The following is a 22,075-nucleotide window of genomic DNA, read 5'->3' on the forward strand; positions in this document are numbered from 1 at the left end:
TAACAATCCAAACAATAATCTAGAGAAGTGTGAACTGCTTAGTATAACATCTCCTATTCCAGAATATAGTTTCAGTTTAAGATCTGTTTGTTCCAGTTAAAACCCTAAACCTCAATACCAGAATAACCCTTACAATGAATTCCTCACATACATAGTCTCTCTGATATATTTCACATTATATTACATCCATATATCAATTCCAAATGTCTATCCCTCTTCTTTTATTAATACTACAAAATGACCTAATCAATATCCCCTATATACCCTATACAAATTTATTCCTTGTGTTGGCTTACAAGGATATATACAATATCATATTACATGTCAGCCATATAACATAAATGAATAAGCATTAAAACAAGTTGTCAATGCTAGATCCAAGATGTGTCAACCTCCAATACCGATGACCTTTACTATACCATGTCGGCCTGCATTGTTGGTGACCAAAGAAATCTTCTATCCTATTGGTACCAGTGCGGTGCTAGTGTAGAGTCTGTGAAGTGCCTGTCAGTACACCATATGAAGTCTAAACCCAAAATCATGTTGCCATCAATGGCAACATAATGAAACCTAATGAGTAGAGTGCCAATTTGTAATATGTCCTATACCGACTTGCATATGCCTTTGGTGATTTATCATCTTTAGTTAACTTGCATCTGGTAGTCATAGGTGTACATATTAGTTAGGAATTCTCCAACCTGAACTTCTTGAATAGTTCTTTGACATACTTAGACTGAGAAATAAAATTTCCTTTATCATTTTGATTAACTTGCAATCCAATAAAAAAATTCAACTCACTGATAATGCACATTTCAAATTCTTTTTGCATCTCAACAACAAATCTTCTACACATATCTTCATTTCCTCCAAATATTATATCATCAACATATACCACCACAATTAAAATTTTACCTGAATATGTCTTGAAGTAAAAATTACTATCCGCTGAACCCTTCTAAAATCCTTGACCAGTTAGATATTTGTCTAACATTCCATACCAAGCTCTAGGAGCTTGTTTAAATCCATACAAAGCCTTTTTCAATATGCAAACAATGTTTGGATCATCCTTCAACGTGAATCCTTCTGGTTGTTCAATGTAAACCTCTTCTTTCAATTCTCAATTAGAAAATGCTGATTTCACATCCATTTGATAAACTTTAAAGTCTTTAATCTTGCAAACGCTAGGAACATTCAGATTTCCTCTATTCTTGCAACATGGGCATAAGTCTCATCAAAGTCAATTCCTTCAATTTGAGTGTATCCTTTGCAAACCAACCTTGTTTTATTCCTTACAACCTTTCCATCTTCGTCCATTTTGTTCCAGTATATCCATTTAGTGCCAATCACATTCTTGTCTTCTGGTCTATTGACTAGTTCCCATGTCTGTTTTTTCTCATTTTGATCTAGTTCCTCTTTCATTTCCTTCATCCAGTTTTGATCATTATAAGCTTGTTCTACTATTTTTGGCTTAGTTTCAGATAGAAAACACAAAAAGACCTATTCTTGTGTTGCTTTCATTCTTGTGATAACACCTTTGCTCTTATATCTGATGATTTATTCTTTTGACTAATTCTTCTTGACATACCTTGGAGTCTTGGATATAGATGCTGGAGCATCTTGATCATTCTTTTCTTCACTCTTGGTTTCTTCCTTCCTTTCCTTTTCTCTAGACTCATCTAAGTCATTTCCTGCTGCTATCTCTAACTCCTTTGAAGTATCCTCATCAAATTTTACACTTGCACTTTCAACAATTTTATTTAATCTTTTGTTGAAACATTGATATTATTTTCTCTTTGTTGAATAACCCAAGAATATGCCTTCATCTACTCTGTTGTCAAACTTTCCAAGATTTATCCTCATCTCTATGAATATAGCACTTGCTTCCAAAAAGTTTCAAATATTTTATTATTAGAGTTCTGCCATACCACAGTTCATAAGATGTCTTACCATACTTCCTCTAATATAGAATTCTATTAAGTGTGTATGCTACGAAATGAATTTATTCTTTCCAATAGACTTCTGGTAACTCTTCTCCTTTTATCATTGTTCTAGTTGTTTCTTGTATAGTCCGATTCATTCTTTCAACTACACTATTCTGCTGAGGTGTCTAGGGGGCAGATTACTGTCTTTTGGTGCCATGTTTTTCACAGAAGTCATTGAACTCATCCGAGATTAATTATCCTCCTCTGTTACACCTTAAACACTTTATTTTCCCATCAACTTCATTCTCAACTTTTGCCTTGAATATATTGAACTTTTCTAATTCTTTAGATTTTTGCCTCAGAAACACAACCCAAGTCATTCTAGAATAATCATCAATTAGTAACATAAAATATCTCTCACCTTACAGTATCCTTGTTCGGGCTGGACCACAAAGATTTGTGTGAGATAAATCTAGTAATCCAGTGGACGAGTACTACTTTCCTCTGAATGTGCTTTTGGTCTACTTTCCTATTTGACATTCCCCGCATATGTTTTTTGGTCTAGTCAATTTGGGCAAATCTCTTACTGCACTCCTCAAATTGATCTGTACCAATTTATCAAAGTTTAAATGACACATCCTTCAATGCCATAGCCATCTATCATCAAGTTGTGATATCAATCAATGTTTTGTAACTCTTTCCAACTAGTACATATTTCCATTTGTCCTCCTTCTAGCTGCAATAAGAATTCTAGAATCTTTCCAGATCTCACATCCATTATCCTAAAAAATAACATTGTATCCATTTTAGCACATATGTCCAACACTCAAGAGATTATGATGCAAACCCTTCACATAATAAACATTGTCAATGTTATATTTTCCATCAAAAGTAATTGAACAAATAATAACAATTTGTGTTGTCTGATCATTTCCAAATCTAACTGAACCTCCATCATATCTTTCAAGTTTTATGAATTTACTTTTATCACGAGTCATATAATTTGAACATCCACTATCAATTAACCATTCATTATTATCTCTTCTAGCATGAAATGCATTAGCAACAATCTTAGAGATATCAAACTTAGGAACATCCTTTTCTACCAAAAACAAGCAACAAGCATCCTCATAGTCTGATTCATCATCTGAGATACCAACATCATCCTTAATATGATATGCCTTCTTATAAATTCTTTAAGCTTTTGTCTATTTCCCTTTTTCAGACATCTAGTTGTAATATGGCCAATCTTACGACATCTGAAACATTTAAAGGGTAACATACCTTTGTATTTGTCAATGCCTTTGATCAATTTTCTCACAAAGTTTTCTTCTACTTCGTCCGAGCTTTCTTCATAATCTGAACTGTCTTCAGATGCCTTGAACATAGTCTCTGACTTGTCTTTGTCCTTTCCAAATTTCCTTACTTCAAATGTAATCAGGGTACCAAAAAGTTGCTCCTTGGTGAATTTCTTTGGATCATAAGTTTCTTCAATTACTGAGATCTTTCCACTATAGCTTACTGGTAATATCATCAAAATCTTATCAATCACATCTTCATCACTAAAAAATACCTTCAACTTCTCTAATTTTGTTCACCATAGTATCATCCTTCTCAAAATATCTCACAATGTCTTCTCCTTCCTCCATCCTCAAATTTGTGTATCTTCTCTTAGTTGTTAGCCTCTTTGTCAGCTTGACTCTTTCATTCCCTTTAGACATGTCTTTCAACTTTTGCAAAACCTCATAAGGAGTATTCAAAGAGATAACTTTAGTTAATTCAATTTTTGATATTGCACTAAAAATAGCATACCTTTCCTTTTCATTTTCTTCATAAGCTTGAATCTCATCCAGAATGTTGAGACCATTCGCCAGTGGAACATACTTAGTCTCCATAGCCTTGCAAGTATTGTAACCCAAAGAAACCAAATAACCTCTCATCTTCACTTTCCAAAAACTATAATCAGATCCTTCAAAGATAAGAATGGATAAAATGTGTGCCATCAGATCAGGATATCTCTGATACCAATTGTTGAATATCCGGGCAACTGAGGGAGAGGGAGGGGGGGGGGGGGTGTATCAGTTGACAATAAATTTTTCTTTTAATCTTAATGGGAATATCTATATTTAAATAGAATTAACAAAATTTGAAAATGCATGCAAGAATTAGATTGGACACAACAAACACCAGAATTTATGTGGAGAATCCAAGAAGGTAAAAACTGCGAAGAATGATAATTCTCAATATTTAAACACCGGTTAAGGTGATTTTTACAAAGGGTGGATCACTACCAATGTGCTCACTACTGGTGGGCTCACTATCCTGAAAGGTTCACTGCCAATATGCTCACTACAGATGGGCTCACTACCCTGAAAAGATCACTGTCGAAGAAGAAAGATAGACAAATAGAATCCACCACAAGAAAAAACACAGCCTGCACTATCGAAACTACTTTCGATAGTAATCCACATCACTAAAGTCACACAATCACTGGATTATTTTAATCTCGCATGACTTAAACACAAAAATCCATATCCCAAGTGATCAAATAAAACTCCCATATATATTGTCTTCAGAAAACATAACTATGAATGTTGGCTGAGACAGAGATCAAGAATAGGTCTCCACTAAACATTCCAATGGTGGTAAGAAATTAGAAGTGGATCATATCACACCGTTCCTCATCGAACATATCAACATGCTACTTAGATCACCAAAGCTAGACCTAAAATGCATCCACATGCTATACAATCTCTAGACCAATCCAAACCCAAAGATAATGCATAGAAACATGTTCTAAGATACCAAAACACATATGGTGAAACCAGGAAACCTCCAACTTCACAACGTACCTAGGTCAAATAATCCTACTTACTATACCATATCTAGACTTAATCTGGGCCAAATGATTTGACATCAATGACAACACATAATGTAATGCCAACATAACACACTACATGACTGAGAGAGGAGGGGTGAATCAGTTTGAAACTTAAAACAACTTACTTATAATCCTTTAAAATTCAAACCACAATTACTTTTCTTTAAAATTATAAAACATGAAAGCATGTAGCACAATACACACAAGAACACTAGATTTATGTGGAAAACCCAAGGAGGAAAAAAAATAGTGAGAATCACACTCACAATATGAACAATTGATTAAAAAAATTTAGGTGCAAGGCCAAGGAGCTCACTACACTTGATTGGACTTGAAAAACTAAGGTACACAACCTTAGGGAAAGATACAAGGGACTTGCAACACTAAGACATATAATCTTAGGGAAAAAAACAAAGAACTACATAGGCTTCCAAAGGACTCACTCTCATCCAACAAGAACATGGAATGATGAATTATAATAAAAAAGATCTCCTAATCATGAAATTATCATTGAAACACTGTGTCAAGAAAACAATATCATGGAAAACATCTTTGATTTCATTCATTGTCTCAACACATTGCCATACTAAAAATATGATCATAAAATCTCACCACAAACTAAAATTCACACTTTTGCTACTTGCATATCACTCACATCCAATTCACAACAATCCACACTCCAAATCACACATCTGCACTTCCATTTATACAATATTGTAGCATCCTAAAATTGCACCCCTTTTCAATTTTGATCGTGTTTGGGTCTTTACCTTAGTGTTTGTTCCCCTTGGCCTGATTGAAGGCTTGATTATCCTCATAGATATCACAAATATCATTAAACTCAAAATTCAACTCTAAATGTACTTTAAAGCCTACCCAAAATAGGGCGGGACCATGACGCCACACAATAGTCCATTCTAATTTGGGGCCCCTCAAAACCCAATGCAACATTTCAAATTTGAGTTGTATTCTCCTCTCTATGTCATCTCATATCAGAAAATTAGCCAATTTTCCCTATGGGCAGGTATATAATGAGGATTTCCCCTCTCATTTGACATGAATCAACAAGCTAAGAGATCTAAGAGCACACATACGACATCAAACATTCAAGCATTCAAGAGAAATTGAGCATTTTTAGTCTTCCTTCAAGCCTTGGAGTAGCAATAAAGTCAAGATTCAAGCATTGAAGTAGAGATTTACATCCTATTTCATGAAACCTTGATTCCATGTGGAGGAAAGCAAAAATTCACAAGGAGGTATCATCATTCAATTTTGAGTCATAAATCACCATCTCCCTCAAAAGGAGAATCTTTCCTTACAGTCATTTCAATTGTCATTACTTCAATTTCATGGTTAATTTCAAAACTAGGGTTTGACCTAAGAAAAGCCCCTATTCCCAACCTATTTCCCTTTCTTTCTATGTGCAAGAAATAGGTATAGAGTTGTACTCTTTAGAATAAGCTTCATTCACAGAGATGAATCAACCCTTTTTAGCACGCAGAAAGTTCGAAGGACCATGGTGATGTGTCATGGTCCCAACTTTTTAGAAGATTTTTTTAGGGTTAGATCCGACTCATCTTATATTTCTCAATTCCAGGAGCCCAGATCAATCCCGCATCTATAGCTCAATATTTTCTCAATCTTATCTTCATTTTTCAGCACTTTACCTTAAATCAGCATTTCAACTTACAAAAGAGAGGAAAAACATTCATAAAACAAATCCAATCCACTCAGTTTTCAATCCTTATCTGATTTGGGACTAAATCTAGTGGATTCCCTCTCCTCTTTTGAATGTAATGGGTTTTACACAAAATTGATTTGGTGATTTCTCCTTTCTAAGTTGCAAATTTCCAAATCCAATTTTCACCATTACATTTTGGTGAACCTGACTCCTTGCACCCTTAATTCTGATTTTTGTTTCAATTTACATTTACAAGTTTGATTTCCTTGCAAATTTTAAAAATTTAGAGGTTAATTTCATTAAAACCCTAATTTTTAAATTTAAAAAATGAGCTTGTGAATTGCATAATTTGTATTAATTATTTCAGATTTGAGTGCTTTTCAATTTTGAAATTCAAATTTTCACTTGCAAGCCAAATTTTACATTTAAATTGTAGATTAAGTGGTTAGTTACAAAAACCTATTTTTTCAAAACAAAAAAAAAAAATTGAGCTTGTGGGTTGTTTAAATTTTGAATTTCCCCCTTCAAATTTGTGTTTTTTTCAATTCCAATTCAAATTTGTAATCTTGGATCAAGTTTCAAATTTAAATTTTAAAATTATTTTGTTAATTAAAAAAAACTCATATTTTTTAAATTTAAATTAATCGTGCGCATTTCTCAATTTTGGATTCATCATTTCAATTTCAACCTTGGATCTATTTTTAAATTTAAAATTAAGAGGTTCTTTTTACAAGGCACTAATTTAAAAATTATATTTTGTTTAGATCATTTCAAATTTCAAATTTTAAAATTAAGTAGTTATTTTTAGCCCTAATTTTAAATTTAAATTTCTACCTCCTAGTGAGTAATTTAAAATTTAAATTAAGAGGTTATTTTATTACAGCCTTAATTTTAAATTTCAAATTCCTAAGGGATTGCATAAATTTTCACAATTATTCTTTATCTTTTCAATCAATTTGCTTATTTAATTGAGTAATCATTTTTTCTAAAATTTTGCATTATTCAATTACTTTGAATTTAAAATCTCAAATTTCAAATTCCCCTCCCTTAATGCATGAGTTTTACTACTATTAATCCAAACTATAATATTGTTGTGAGAAGAAGTTGTAGAATTAAGGATTCCCAAGATTTAATTACCGAGGAGATGAAGCCTAACTTAAATAGCTTGTTTCATGAGGATGTTGGTGGTTCTAGCAATCCTTCAAATGTCCCTGTTTATCCTCATTCTTTTCATAATTCTCATGATGTGTATGAATCACTAACTAGGGTTTCCATTGAACAATTTGAGAAGTTTAACAATCAATTTGAAAATATTCAACAATGGATGAGTCAACAACACCCAGAAAGTGAAGCTCTCCCATTGATTGAAGGATTGCAAAGAATGGTTCAAAGTGATAAACTTGGCATTGATATCTTGTGTTATATTGCTCATATTGTTGATTCAAATATCATACCTATGAAGAGTTGTACTGAAGTCCTTGGTTATACACAACCTCCTAGTCAAGTTAATCATTCCATTCCCTTGACTACTCCTATGGCTAGTGTTCCTACTTTTACATCCAACATCATGGCTACCTCTACTCAAAATGTCATACCTACAAGTGTTAGTCAAGGGGGAAACTCCTCTAATCATAACTCTTTAATCCCTTCTCAAGTGAGTCTTCCATTTATTACCCAATATGTACCTATCATAGTTTCCCCCCCTTCATATAACAATATCCCTCCTTATTCTCAAGATCCTCCTTCATTCAACAATGTTTCTCCTCCTTCTCAATCCAAAATGTTCAATTTCAACCCTTCTACTAAAGCTACAATCAATAGTCTAGCCCAAACATTTTCTTCCTTACAACAACAAATAGCTTCCATGAACAAATCTAAGTATACTATGCCTACATTTGATATAGTGAGCCCATTATCCAATGACATTGTCCGAGTTGTCCCTCCTAAACATGTTGAAGTCCCTCAATTGGAACTTTATAATGGAAAAGGTGATCCCTTGACTCATGTTAAAACATTCCAAAATTTGTTTAGTGATTTTTCTCATGACCAAAGATTGTTGGCTAAATTTTTTACTTGAACACTAAGGGATAAAGCTTTGCAATGGCATTGTTCTTTTCCTCCTTATTCTATTACTTCATTTCAACAATTGGCTAATGATTTTATTCAACAATTTTACATTAATATTGGTCCTAAGATTACTTTGACTGATTTGATGCATTGTAAACAAGGTGCTAAAGAAAAAGTGACTTATTTTATTGGTAGATATAAGCATTTGTAGTCTTGAATTTTTTTATTTGTGCCTGGTCAAGACATTTAAATAATTTTCATTTCTAATTTGCAAAAAAATATTAGGGATAAACTTCTCTTTTCTGAGTTTACTTCCTTTACGTAGTTGTGTGCACTACTTCACAATTATCAACTTATTACGAGTCAATTGGAACAATCGTCTTCAATGGCTCCGAGTGATAAAAGTGAAAGAGCTCAACAACCTTTTGCGAAGTTCAAACTGAATAAAGGATTTATCAAATTCAATGACAACAAGAACACTCAAGTAGCAGCCACAACAACACGTGTGCCTCCTTTATCCAAATACTTTAGAAAATAACTCACTCCTCTCAATGAATCTTTGTATAGTATTATGTCACAATTGTTACAAAAGAATGTGTTAAAACTTTCCCCTATTAAACCAATTGACACAACTAATCCTTTGCCATCTTCCTATGATGCCAAAGCATTTTGCCAATACCATTGTCAACTCGGTCATGAAACTAAAAGGTGTTATTCCTTAAGGAGTAAGATTCAAGGCTTGATTGATAACAATACCATATCTGTGGCTAGTATGAATGATAAAGGAAACAAATCTGTAGCTCCTCCTAATCAAAACCTTCAAATTTTCACTGATTCTTTACCTCCCCATTCCACTAATGTGATTTAGACTGATCATCTTGCCTTCTCTCCCAATGATGTTGGTCTTGAGTCTAATAATGTGGCAAACCTTGTTGATAAAAATGAATTTCCTAAGGAATTATGCATTACATTTGATCTTAGTGAGACAATTAAAGCACCCGATGGCCCACTTTTCATAACCGTGGAAATCAAAGGCATACCTTCTTGAGGAGTTCTTATTGATCCAACTTGCATGGTTAATGTGATAACTAAATAATTTGTTTATAGTTTTTAATTGCATCAAGTGACATATGATAAAAATAATGTGATAGTTAGAGTTTTTGGTGGCTTCTCTTGTCCTGCTACTGATTCCATCACACTTCCTATTTATGTTGACACTGAATACTTAGATGTTGTCTTTGCTATTGTTGGTGTAATTAATTATTTATCCTGGATATTATTACACCTTACTTATGTTTACTTAGGTACATGCATATCATAGTAGTTTGGGTATGAGACACTTGGGTGTTTTTGCCACATTGGGATAGTGTGTGTAGGAGAATTTCCACCTTTTGTGGTCTTATCTTGTTGTTACATTCCACCTTCGGTGGGTGATCCACCTCATGTGGATATTATATTGTTTATCCTACCTAACCCTACTTATCCCTACCTACCCTTGTTTCTTATTGAGCCATGTGTCATGTTTGTGTGCTCACATTTCCATATAGCCTTGCCTTTATAAGTAGGCTCAAATTCATTATATGTAACAATTGATGATCCAGTTGATCAGTATTTTCACCTTGATAGAATATTGTTTATTCCTATCAATATTTTGTCTCTATTTTGTAATTTTCATTGAGCTCTTGATCTTGGCAAAATATCACTTGGTGTTAGAGCCTAGAGGGCTTCTTTGATTAGTCAATTTGGAGGCTTCAATTTTCGGATCTGGGAAGGTGCTATTTTTGGGGGTGTCGCATAAAGATTTGGACATCATAGATGAATCTGAGAGGCCGTTTCCATAAATTTTGACTATAAACTCGACCTATTTTGGAGAAAATCAGATTTGGAGGAAAAATTTAGCCTATAAGGCTAGTGAAAAAAAAAATTCAAATTTTTTCTACAAGATTTTTATTTTAATTTCCATATTTTCTAATTTCGCAATTTTTTCGTTGAAAAGTTTTTATTTTGAAAAATAAAAAAATAAATTTTTTTTTTGGGCGGGGGTGTTACCCCCACCCCACCACCGTACTTTTTCTTCAGGGTTGTATTGGTTTCCCTGCCATCCATGCTTTGGTCTTTGGTCTTTCGCTGCGCTCTGGTCTACAAATTTCTCGACCTCCACTACATGTCCTTCGTCAGGTCCTTCGCCTACCGACGCTCTTCCCGACCGCCAGCTGACACTCTTCCCGACTGCTAGCTGACACTCTTCCCAACCGCCAGCCAGTGCCTCCCGCCGACCATCCTCCCTCCGACGACCCACTCTACCTCCTATCTGGGCCCCACCACTCTAGTCTTTGGTCACCGGCAAAAATCTCCGGCTCTCAATTGTGTTCTCTGGCCTTCCTGGATTTTCTAGCCTCCATGGACAGATGACCTCCTACCGTCAGTACTCCATGCAGATGCCACATCTCGTTGGCACTCCACACAGATGCCACCTCAGCATGCCATGTCGGCCTTGCCAACTCACCGCCATCGGCCGACCTAGTTAGTAGACACCAAACTACCACTTGACCATCACGTCACCTGCTTATTCAACATTTTCATACAGTACAGATCCACTCAAAAACTGCCACGTGTCACATCCGTACAACCTGTGTAGGGGAAGTGACGGTCATACGACCATCAATTTTAAGCTTGTAGGTTGTTGATATCAGCCTGCATCAGCAATTTTGAAATTTTTTACCCCCCTCTCATTGAGCTTTCTCAGTTTTGCAGTTCAACTTTGGAAGGCCATATCTTGCTCATTTTTGCTCCTTTTTTAGTGATTTTTTTTAAAAAATGGGCTATAATTTTGCGCTCTTCACAGTGGTGGAGGAATTTTTATAATTTGTAGATGTTCATTACTGTACTTGTCTAATCCCAGATTTTGCAACTTTAGAGGCTTCGTTTGGGGTCATACGACCCCCTTTTCAGGTGCTATTTTTTTTTAAGTGCATAATTTTTCATCTACTTTCATAATTTTCCATTATTTGGTAGTGATTTTGAATAGAAATTGTACTTTTAGTATTTGGTCATTTTTGGCCTATTTGTTACTTGCATTGTTTTGGATCTCAATTTAGATCACTTGCAGTATTTGTTGGAGTCTCTTATAGCCTATTTGAGGAAGTTGTAAGATTGAAATCAGAAGTCCACCTTGCATTTTTTTGCAAGTTGCCCATTGTATATGCACTAAGTATAAAGTGCCAAATCACCATTTTGGGGGGGGAGGGGGGGGGGTTTCTTGATTGAGTGAATTTGGGGAGGTGTATTGTGTGATTGTGCTTCTCTCTATATTGTGTTTTTTCAGTTTGGTGCTATGGGTTCTCCTAAATTTCTACATTTAACTCCTCATAATTATGCTTTGTGGAAGATTAAAGCATGGAGTAAACTAATGGAAAAAGGACTCATTCATTATGTAAATGGAACTATTACAACACCACCCGATCCTAAGGTTGATCCTAATGCTCAAATTGAATGGCTCACTAAGAATGCTATGGCACTTCAAACTCTTAGAAAGTATGTATAAGATGATCTCATTCTTCACATTGATAAGTGTACTACAATCAAAGAGGCTTGGGATATTTATGAGAAATTATGTGGACAAGTTGGTGAGATTAAGGACTACAAGCTTGATAGTGAGCTCACAACATTGGATCCCAAGGATTTTGATACAATCCAAGATTATGTCACAAAAGAAAAGCTAAAGGATTGTGGAATTGACAAAAAGGATGCTCAATTGGTTTACAACTTGTTGGACAAGCTTCCTTCAGAGTATGCAACCTTTATATCTAGCTTTCACACCCATAGGTTAGCTCAAGGTTCCTCATACACTTATCCCTCATTTAATTCATTCATGGAGATGTTGATACTTGAGCAATCTAAGTTGACCAAGATGGGGATTCTCAAATTTTCAAAGTCACAAGCTTTGGTGGCTAATAAGGGGAATCAAAGAAATCAAGGAAAAGGCAAGAATCAAAAGCAACCTAAGTCAAAACCACAACAAGATGGAGCACAATCCTCCTCTCCACAACAAGGTGACTCACCTAAGAGGAAATCATATATTGATAACTTTTATGTGCATATTGCAAGAAGTCAGGACATGATGAGCATCATTGCTACAAGAAGGATATTGATGAGTTGAAGAATCTTCTTGAGAAGAACAAAATCAACCTACCTTCTAGAATGTCTACATCGACTTCTTCTTCCAAGGAAAAGGACAAAGGAAAGGATCACTCTTTTGGGACAGATAAAGGAAAGGGACAAGCTCTTTTTTCTACTACAAGTCATGATTCAGGGAGATGGCTTCTAGATTTAGGGATCATATGGCATCTTCGTAGTCTATGTTCTCTTCATTTGAGACTTGCCACATGCCATAGATTTTGATGGACAATCATACATACATGGATGTGATTTGGAAAGGATCTATTGCCATTGGGTATAACTCCTTCAATGATGTGTTGTGTATACCCTACTTGACAAACAATCTTCTTTCCATCTATCAAATCACACATGGTGCAACAAGAAAAACTATGAAGTTCACACCTGATTCAGTTATCATTAGAGACTTGGAGACTAGAGCTATCATTGTGACTAGGGTGGTTGATCATGCATCTTGGTTGTACTCTTTTTCACATTTTGGTCCTATTGTTGAGGTTGATTCATCCTATGTTGATGATTCATATTTTGACGAGAAATTTGGGTACTTGAACTTGGGTGTTCTCACATGTGACCCCATTCTTGAGCCTTGCATTTCATCTCCTCCTTTTGATATCACACCACCTATTGCACCTGATGATGCAGATAGTGTGATAGTTTTACCTTCTTGTGATTCAATGCAGTAGGATATTCCATGTCTTCCAACTTCAGTTCATTGGGATGACTACTTGACAGACATTGCAGGTTTGTTTGTGGAGTCCTATATTGCATATTTAGGAGACATTATTGATGACATTGATCTTCTCTTTGATGAAGATGATCCTTCTTCAATTGTTGCAAGGGAACACTCTGACCCTCTTGTGCATTCTCTACATGATCATTCTTTTGAGGTTGACATGATTGTTGATACTTTTGTACAACAGCTGGAGGAGGTCTCTTTATGTTTAGAGGAGACATGTGAGTCTTTGGATATTGTTATACATTCTTCTCCACTAGATCTTCGAGTGCCTTTTTCAGCAATGTGGATTAGTTTACCACCTTTGGAGGGGGTATCTTTCAGCATCGACATGGGGACACTTGAAAAGTTTTCAAAGATTACATTCATCATGAGTTTTTTCCTATATCTTCCCTTCATGATTGGAGAGATTTCATGGATACACCTTTTTTTTGTTTCTTCCCAAGGGGAGGAATGTTGTTCGACATTCATGGAGCAGTTTCTTCATTCATTATCGAGCTTCTATCATTTGTGCAAATTCTACATTGAGGGAGGGCTACCTAGCTTCTCTTCTTCTCTCATATGGGGGGAAATTTTTCCTCACATGGGGTTTTGTCCTTCACATGCTTCTATGAGAGTTATTTGTATCTACTTTTCATCTCTCTTTTGGGAGAGGGTTTTTTCCCATTGGGTTTTTCTCTCTTTCCCCAATTTGTGAGAGATTTCATTGCATTGGTTTGCATGCATTTTTATTTGTACATGCGTTCCTAACATGGCCTAGGAGTCGAGACCCATCTTGTATTTCTTAGTTGCATTGTACACTTAAGTGCATTCCCCTAAGTTGCACTTAAGGGGGAGTGTTTTTGTAGTTAATTATTCATCTTGGATATTATTACACCTTACTTAGGTTTACTTAGGTACATGCATATCATAGTAGTTTGGGTATGAGACACTTGGGTGTTTGTGCCACATTGGAATAGTGTATGTAGGAGAATTTCCACCTTTTGTGGTCTTATCTTCTTGTTACATTCCACCTTTGGTGGGTGATCCACCTCATGTGGAATATTATATTGTTTCTCCTACCTACCCCTACTTATCCCTACCTACCCTTGCTTCTTATTGAGACACATGTTATTTTTGTGTGCTCACATATCCACATAGCCTTGCCTATATAAGCAAGCTCATATTCATTGTATGTAATGATTGATGATCTAGTTGATCAGTAATACACTTTATTCCTATCAATATTTTGTCTCTATTTTGTACTTTGTATTAAGCTATCGTCCCTACATCTGATCAATTTCATGTGAAGTTGGGACATCCTTGCCTCTCTTCCATAAAATTTATCACATCTATTGTTCATAAGTTTTTTAAATTTCCTCATAATGATAAAATCATAAATGTTAATCATAGCATATATCAACCTATGGTGATGCATGGAGATGTTTGTCTTGGTTATTTTTGGTCCAAACAATTCCAACCTCTTCAACCTAGAAGTGATGTTCTCTTTAAGTCATATCAAAAATGGAAAAATGAGACGATCTTATCCTTGAGTAAACCTAGAAATCAAACACTTAGCCTTCCTCTTGATCATCATACACCTCTTCTTGAGGACAAGATTATTCTTCCTCCTAAGGAAAGAAATAATCTTCTTCCCAAAGAGGAATCTATTTCTTCTCCTAATAACATGTCCATTCTTCCTCCCAATGATATAAATTATCTTCCTCTTAAGCATCAATCTATTCCTCCTAAGGATAGACCTATTCCTCCTCCTCATGATGGACTTGGTCTCCTTCCCACACCTCCCATTCCTCCTTCATATGGTGTGGTTCCACCTCCTAATTCTTACAAAGGGGAGTGAATGGCTTCTCCTATTGCTCAACCTAAAAGACCACCTCCTATGAATCTTTCCTTAAAAGAAGAAAAGAAGCCTATACCTAATGAACCTAAACCTTCATAGCCTTCAGCTAAAACCAAAAGAAATTGTTTTGCAAGAGAACACTGATAGAAACATTGTGCAAGAGCTTGTAAACTTTCTTCCCAAACCATTTGTTCTCCCAAGGCACCAACCCTTGATATAATTACATTTGCTCAATCTTCTCCTAACCAAGATGCTCAACCTAATTCCCCCTAATTTGGGGCCCCTCAAAACCAATGCAGCATTTCAAATTTGAGTGGGATTCCCCTCTCCATGTCGACTCATGTCAAAAAATTAGCCATTTTTTCCTATGCACAAGTATATAATGAGGATTTCCCCTCTAATTTGACATGAATCAACAAGCTAAGAGATCTAAGAGAACACATATGACATCAATCATTCAAGAGAAATTGAGCATTTTTCAGTCTTCCTTCAAGCCTTGGAGTAGCAATAAATTCAATATTCAAGCATTGAAGTAGAGATTTGCATCCTATTTCATGAAACCCTAATTCCATGTGGAGGCAAGAAAAACTTCACAAGGAGGTATCATCATTCAATTTTTAGTCATAATTCAACATCTCTCTCAAAAAGAGAATCTTTCCTTATAGTCATTTTAATTATCTTTATTTCAATTTCATTGTTAATTTGAAAACCAGGGTTTGACCTAAGGCAAGACCCTATTCCCAACCCCTTTCCCTTTCTTTCTATGTATAGGAAATAGGTACAGAGTTGTACTATTCAGAAAAATCTTCATTCACAGAGATGAATCAACCCTTTTCGGCACGTGGAAAGTCTAGAGGACCATGTTGTTGCATCATGGTCCTATATTTTTAGGAGATTTTTTGAGGGTTATATGTGACTTGGCTTATACTGCTCAATTCTAGGGTGCTTGTGTGTGTGAAAAGCGGGTCTGTAGCTGCAAGCACAACACTTCAATTAAGTTATTATATGCATGGTTAGTAATCAATAATCAATAAATAAGAAACCATAACAAGGCGACTATTTGCCTTCTAAAAGATGTGAGTATAAGATTGCTCTAAGAATTTTATATGCAATACCAGTGACTAGACTATACCAATATGAAGGATTTAATTTATATGATATTAACTATATGGATGCAAAATGGATGAATAATTTCAAGAAATAATTAATTCAAGCAATATGGATTCAAGCAATATGGATTCAAGCAAATATAGATTCAAACAATGATGGATGCAAATAATCTAAAAAGCACAATGATCTTCAATGACTCCAGAGTGAAATTAGCGCGATAATAATCTCCAAGCATGTTCTCAAAAATCTCTGGGGTGAATTGAAATGAGAGCTAAAGACTGAATTTATAGAGAATCACAAGAGAAAAGCTAAAAAAAAGCTCAATTTAGAATTAATTGCAAATAATTGAGAAATCAGGTTTAGTTAATCTTGAGATAGATTCCAATTATAGTTTAATTGAAATTCATTCAAATTAGAAGTCCAAGTTGCATTGGAAATAATAATAAATTAATTCCATGCATGTGTGACAAAAATAGATAATTCTTTTATTTATTCAAGAAAAGAGTCTTTTCAATGCAACTGAACTTCTTTTTCTGAAAAGCTTTGAGTTCCAATTTTAGAGAATAATTCAATAATTCAATTAATTTCTTTTCTCATTTCAAGTTCTAAATTTAGAAAAAGAAATAATATCTCAAGTTTGATTTCTCTCTCAATTCAATTCTTTTATTTTAATTTCAATTCAACTCTTGTTTTGTAATTAATTCCTCTTTTGTAATAAATTAATTCCTTTTGCATGATTAAATGGCAATTTTATTAATTAATTAAATATGCAAGGATATTTAATAAATTAAATAAGATAATTTATCAAAATGATATTCTTGGAAATGATTCAATTAATTAAATGAATATTTAATTAATATTAAGTAATTGATTTGCCATGTGATATTTGATGATTAAAGAATTAATAATGTGCTCAAGATTGATTTATTGCCTTTGGTTAGGACCTTGGTGACGTTGTCGAGATTAGGGGCCCATGGTTTAGATGATCATTTTTAGGGTATTACATTTTCCCCTCTTTGAATTAATGTGCAAGCAATGCGTTGGTTCAAAGAATGTGTGATGTCTAGGAGATACCAGTTCTGAACTTGATTGATCACAAACTAGATGAAGAGCAAGGTGTTTAGCTTGATTCAAAGCAACAAAGCAGAATGAATTCTGATTAAAGAAATACTGTTCCTGAACTTGATTGAACTTAGGAACGATAAAAAACAAAAGATACCAAACTTAAACTTGATTGATCAAGAAGCGGATCTTACTGATCTAGAACTTGATTGAACTTAGATGTAGTGAGTGATGATAAAAATCAATCTTGAACTTGATTGATCAAGATACGATGAAGATAAACTATTCAGCTTGATCAAGAAATGAATACTGAACACCTTCTTAGATTTAGTGTATGATCAAAGATACTCTTTAAAATTTTGATTGAATTTAAATGAATAATTAGTTTGATTTGAAATGATGAAACTGATTAACATTAAGAGACTGATTCAGATGAAAGACAAATATCAGCTTGATATGAAGCGATGAAACTGATATGCCCCTAGTGATTGATTCAATTCAGATGGTTGAGAGATCTCAGCTTGATGTGAAGCGATGAAGCTGAGATGCCCCTTAGCAAATAAGAATTGATTGATTTTCTTTAGAATATTTTGTTCAACTTTTGATGAAGATTTGAAAAAAATATTTCTCAACTTGTGAAGATGTGAAGTCATAAGGTCATGAGTATGCCCCCTCGAGAGAGAAATCAAAAAATAGCGAGGGATTGATGATTATAGGCAATTGTGTGGTGAAAATAAGCTATTTGAGCACAAATTGATTCTAAGGAATATTTGAAGAATCGGCGTTGATTGATGAGTTAAGCACAGAGTTGATCGTAAAATTGATGTGTAGAATTGAAATTGATATTTAGCGTTGAAATTGAGCGCAATTTGAAGAAAGAATGAACATTTGATGAAAAGAGCGCTAAGTGGTCCAAATTGTGAAATTGACTAGGAAAATGATCTTGAATTTTGATTTCAATCCCAAAAATGGAATCGAAACGAGCAAATTGGCTAAGGGTACAATTTTCATGTCCATTGGAGCAAGTTGAAAAATTAGGTTTTTTGCTATATATGGGACAAAAGTGTCATTTTCAAATCATTTTAACCCTCCAAGTTTGAAAATTCAAAAAGCCATCTGTGAAGAAAATGGTGTTCCCTACTTGTATGCATCATTTTGAGTGCCAGAGACGTCATAATCGACCCCGAAACTATGAGCCAGCCGTAAGTGATCGATCTTAAGCCTCTTTATGTTTTCAATTTTGAATTTTTTTCCTCATTTTGCAAGTTTTTTGCATGTTTGGGGTCGGGTTTCACATTTTATCATGCGAGGCAGGATTCTATCTTGTACAAGTAACTGTTAAATTTCTTTTGTCGTTTAAGCTCATTAGAAATTTTGTATGGGCCCTACCCTTGTATCGTACGATAGGTCTGTAAAAAGACCATTTTGTTGTGCGGGGTCCAATAAATTGTTGTTTTGGGTTGTTTTATCGTACGAAAGCTATTTCTTACTCGTACGAGATGCTTCCCCTCTATGTTTTGTCATTTGGGAGACAGTGAGCATTTTTGAAGGTTTAAACATGAAAATATGATTTTGCATTTGACTTAGTTGGATTTTCTTGATGTTTTACTTCTCTTGTAGGCTCATTTGGAATGTTTTCTGATGCTTCATTGTTGGTTTTTTTATAGGTTCGATTACCTCCTGTGCTCTTTAGATGCATTTATCATCCTACTATGGCATTAGTTTGACATTTATCTGAGGTTGAGCAGGCTCATATTGATGTATGTGGTTTGACTCATCTTCTTGGTTTACCAGATATCCGTGTGAATCACGGTATGCTCATAGCGTTGGTAGAGAGGTTCCATTCAGAGCATAACACCTTCATATGCCGATGGGGGAGTTGACTATCACTCCTGAGGATGTATATAGGATCCTCCATATCCCTTTTTCTAGGGATAAGGTGGATTACGATTCAGGACACCTTCCAAGATTACAAGCAGTGAGGCATGTCTTCAGGGATCCTGACATTTTGACCCGTTCCATTAGTTGGGACATATTGATGAGCAGATACAACAAGGAGTTTCCTCTGGCATGTGTTCTAGCAAGATTTATAGGCTCTTTTCTGATGCCAAATAGAGGGCAGTAGGGTTTCTAGTGTGGTTGGGGTAGGATGTTGATGAGATTGATGGAGACCCCTCAGAGCCTTGGCTAGGGTTCTTGCTTGCTGGCTCACATGTATCGCGAGATGCATGAGATCATATATAGAGATGGTCAAAGCATGGCCGCAGGTGTATATATTTTACAGGTTTGGGCTTGGGAGCATCTTCCCATTTGTCAGCATATTGTAGATGATAGTAGAGAGCCCGGGTAGCTAATTATATACAGGTATGTTGGTTATATTACGCAGCCCCATCTAGGCAAGACAGATTTTTGGCAGCGACAATTAGATGATTTGATAGCCATAGTGTGGAGACCGTATAGAGGTTTGGAGCCTTGGGATGACTAGCGGCTAGTTTGCAGGGACCTTTTTATCACGCGCCCACTTATTGGGAGATCACAGACTATTGTGGAGTGGTTCATCGTTTCTCGAGTGATGAGGCAGTATGGCCGACCTTAGGGGATCTCACAGGAGTTTACAACATATGCGCGTTATGCAGATGAGGAGAGACAAGGATGGTCTCCATGGTTATCTTTGGCCATGCAAGAGCTGACTAGTCTACAACGCCTCAGATGGGATTATATGGATGATGTAGCAGATGTAGGGGTATTACCCCAGTACAGAGAGTGGTTCCAGTAGCATCCTTTTCCTAGGTTTACTGATCTGGATGAGCAGGCACCACGCATTGAGGATGATGCTTCCACACAAGTACAGGGATAGGGTTTGAGACAGGACTAGAGACAGGGACAGGGACAAAGAGCCGAGGCTCCGAGGCAGACAGGTAGTGATCATGGTGCTAGTAGTAGCAGGTTCCACTTGAGGGTGGATAGCAGAGGGGTGAGGGTGGATCCCTTGGGAGAGTAGGAGTGAGATTGGGTGGAGCTAAGGAGGAGTGAGCAGCTCCAAGATAGGTCTAGCAATAGTGAGAGGAACAGGGTGGTACTGGAGGTGGAGATGGGGTGGAGAGCTAGCAAGAGAGCAGGGGATAGACATAGGATGGTCGATGAGATCATGTCTTGTAGAGCTACAGTCACAGTTGATAGTGGCTCAGACTCAGCTGGCAGAGCGAGATCACCAGCTTACGGAGCTGAGAGCAGAGCGCGATCGTCAGGTCACGGTGATGAGAGCGGAGCGAGACACCCTCCAGTAGGAGATTTTGCATCAGAACAGTAGGGCAGCCTACTATGTCGTAGCATATAGCATGTCAATTCCAGTAGTGCAGTAGGTGATTCCTTATTCTTAGTATATGGCATGTTCTGAGGGAGCTTGGGCACCTTGACAAGATCCCAGTCATCAGGCTCCTCCTCCTCCACCAGGCGATGAGAGAGAGCCTCAAAGCTAGATATTCTTTTTGTAGCTCAGATATATTTTTTGTAGCCTATATGATTCTTGCTCTGATGGGAGTTTGTATATGTCATTCGACATCATTTTGTACCTTTAGACTTGACATGATATATATATATATATATATATATATGAGATCCGATTTGATTTCATCATACTTGTGTTGATTCGTTTATGAGATGTCTTTTATATGCTTTGTTCTATATGTATGCATTTCTTTTCAATATGAATATATGTAATGCAAATGATTATGGATGTCTATTTTTGTTTCTTTTCATATGCAAATAGATGAATGAGCAATGAGTAATATGAGTAATGCAATATTTTCATTTTTCTATGCAATAAGATGAATGCAGATGAGTGAATAATGAAATGTATTAAGATATATTAAATGTTATGTATGCAGCTAAAACATCTCAAAACACAAGTACTCGAAGAAATGATGATAAATAGGCCACTTAGCGTAAGAAATGATGATGCTTTCAGCTCTCATTCAGAAGATAAAGAGATTATTAACATATCAAAATCACTCTAAAGTAAAAAAAAATGCAAAATGATATGCAAAATGCAACCTAAACCTAGTCACTGGATTTAAAATACTTAAGATTCATCACCGAGCATAACGAACACAACAGGAAAGTTAGAGTTCCTTTCTTTCTCAATGTGCAATATTTATTATCTTGTCCGCAATGACCCTTTTTTCTTTCATATCCTTGGATAGATTTCGCAGGGACCCGAATTGCATCATAAAGAAATTCCCTCAAAATAGACAAAGAAATGATATGGACCTCCCTATAGCATACAAATAAGCGGAGTTGAGGTATGCAAGGTGATTTCACCTTGATGTTAAGGCTCTTATCACAAACACCTAGCTAATTTAAATGTTTCTAGATCATTAGAATCATTCCTACAAGTAGAAAACAAAGAAAATATTATGGCCCCAATCATTACTCCTCTTAGTCACAATAGACTTCCTCGAGTTACTCAGAGGGATAATAATCAAAAACCAATATAAAAGACAACATGCAAAGAAAATTTTCATTCATAGTTCAAACCGTTTAGTGATTTTTTTTCGTTATGTTGTTTTGCTTGTTTACTTAGTGATAAAAAACTCTTTGGTAG

The sequence above is a fragment of the Cryptomeria japonica genome, chromosome 8 (genome assembly GCF_030272615.1).
Source record: "Cryptomeria japonica chromosome 8, Sugi_1.0, whole genome shotgun sequence".
NCBI classification, from domain to species: domain Eukaryota; kingdom Viridiplantae; phylum Streptophyta; class Pinopsida; order Cupressales; family Cupressaceae; genus Cryptomeria; species Cryptomeria japonica.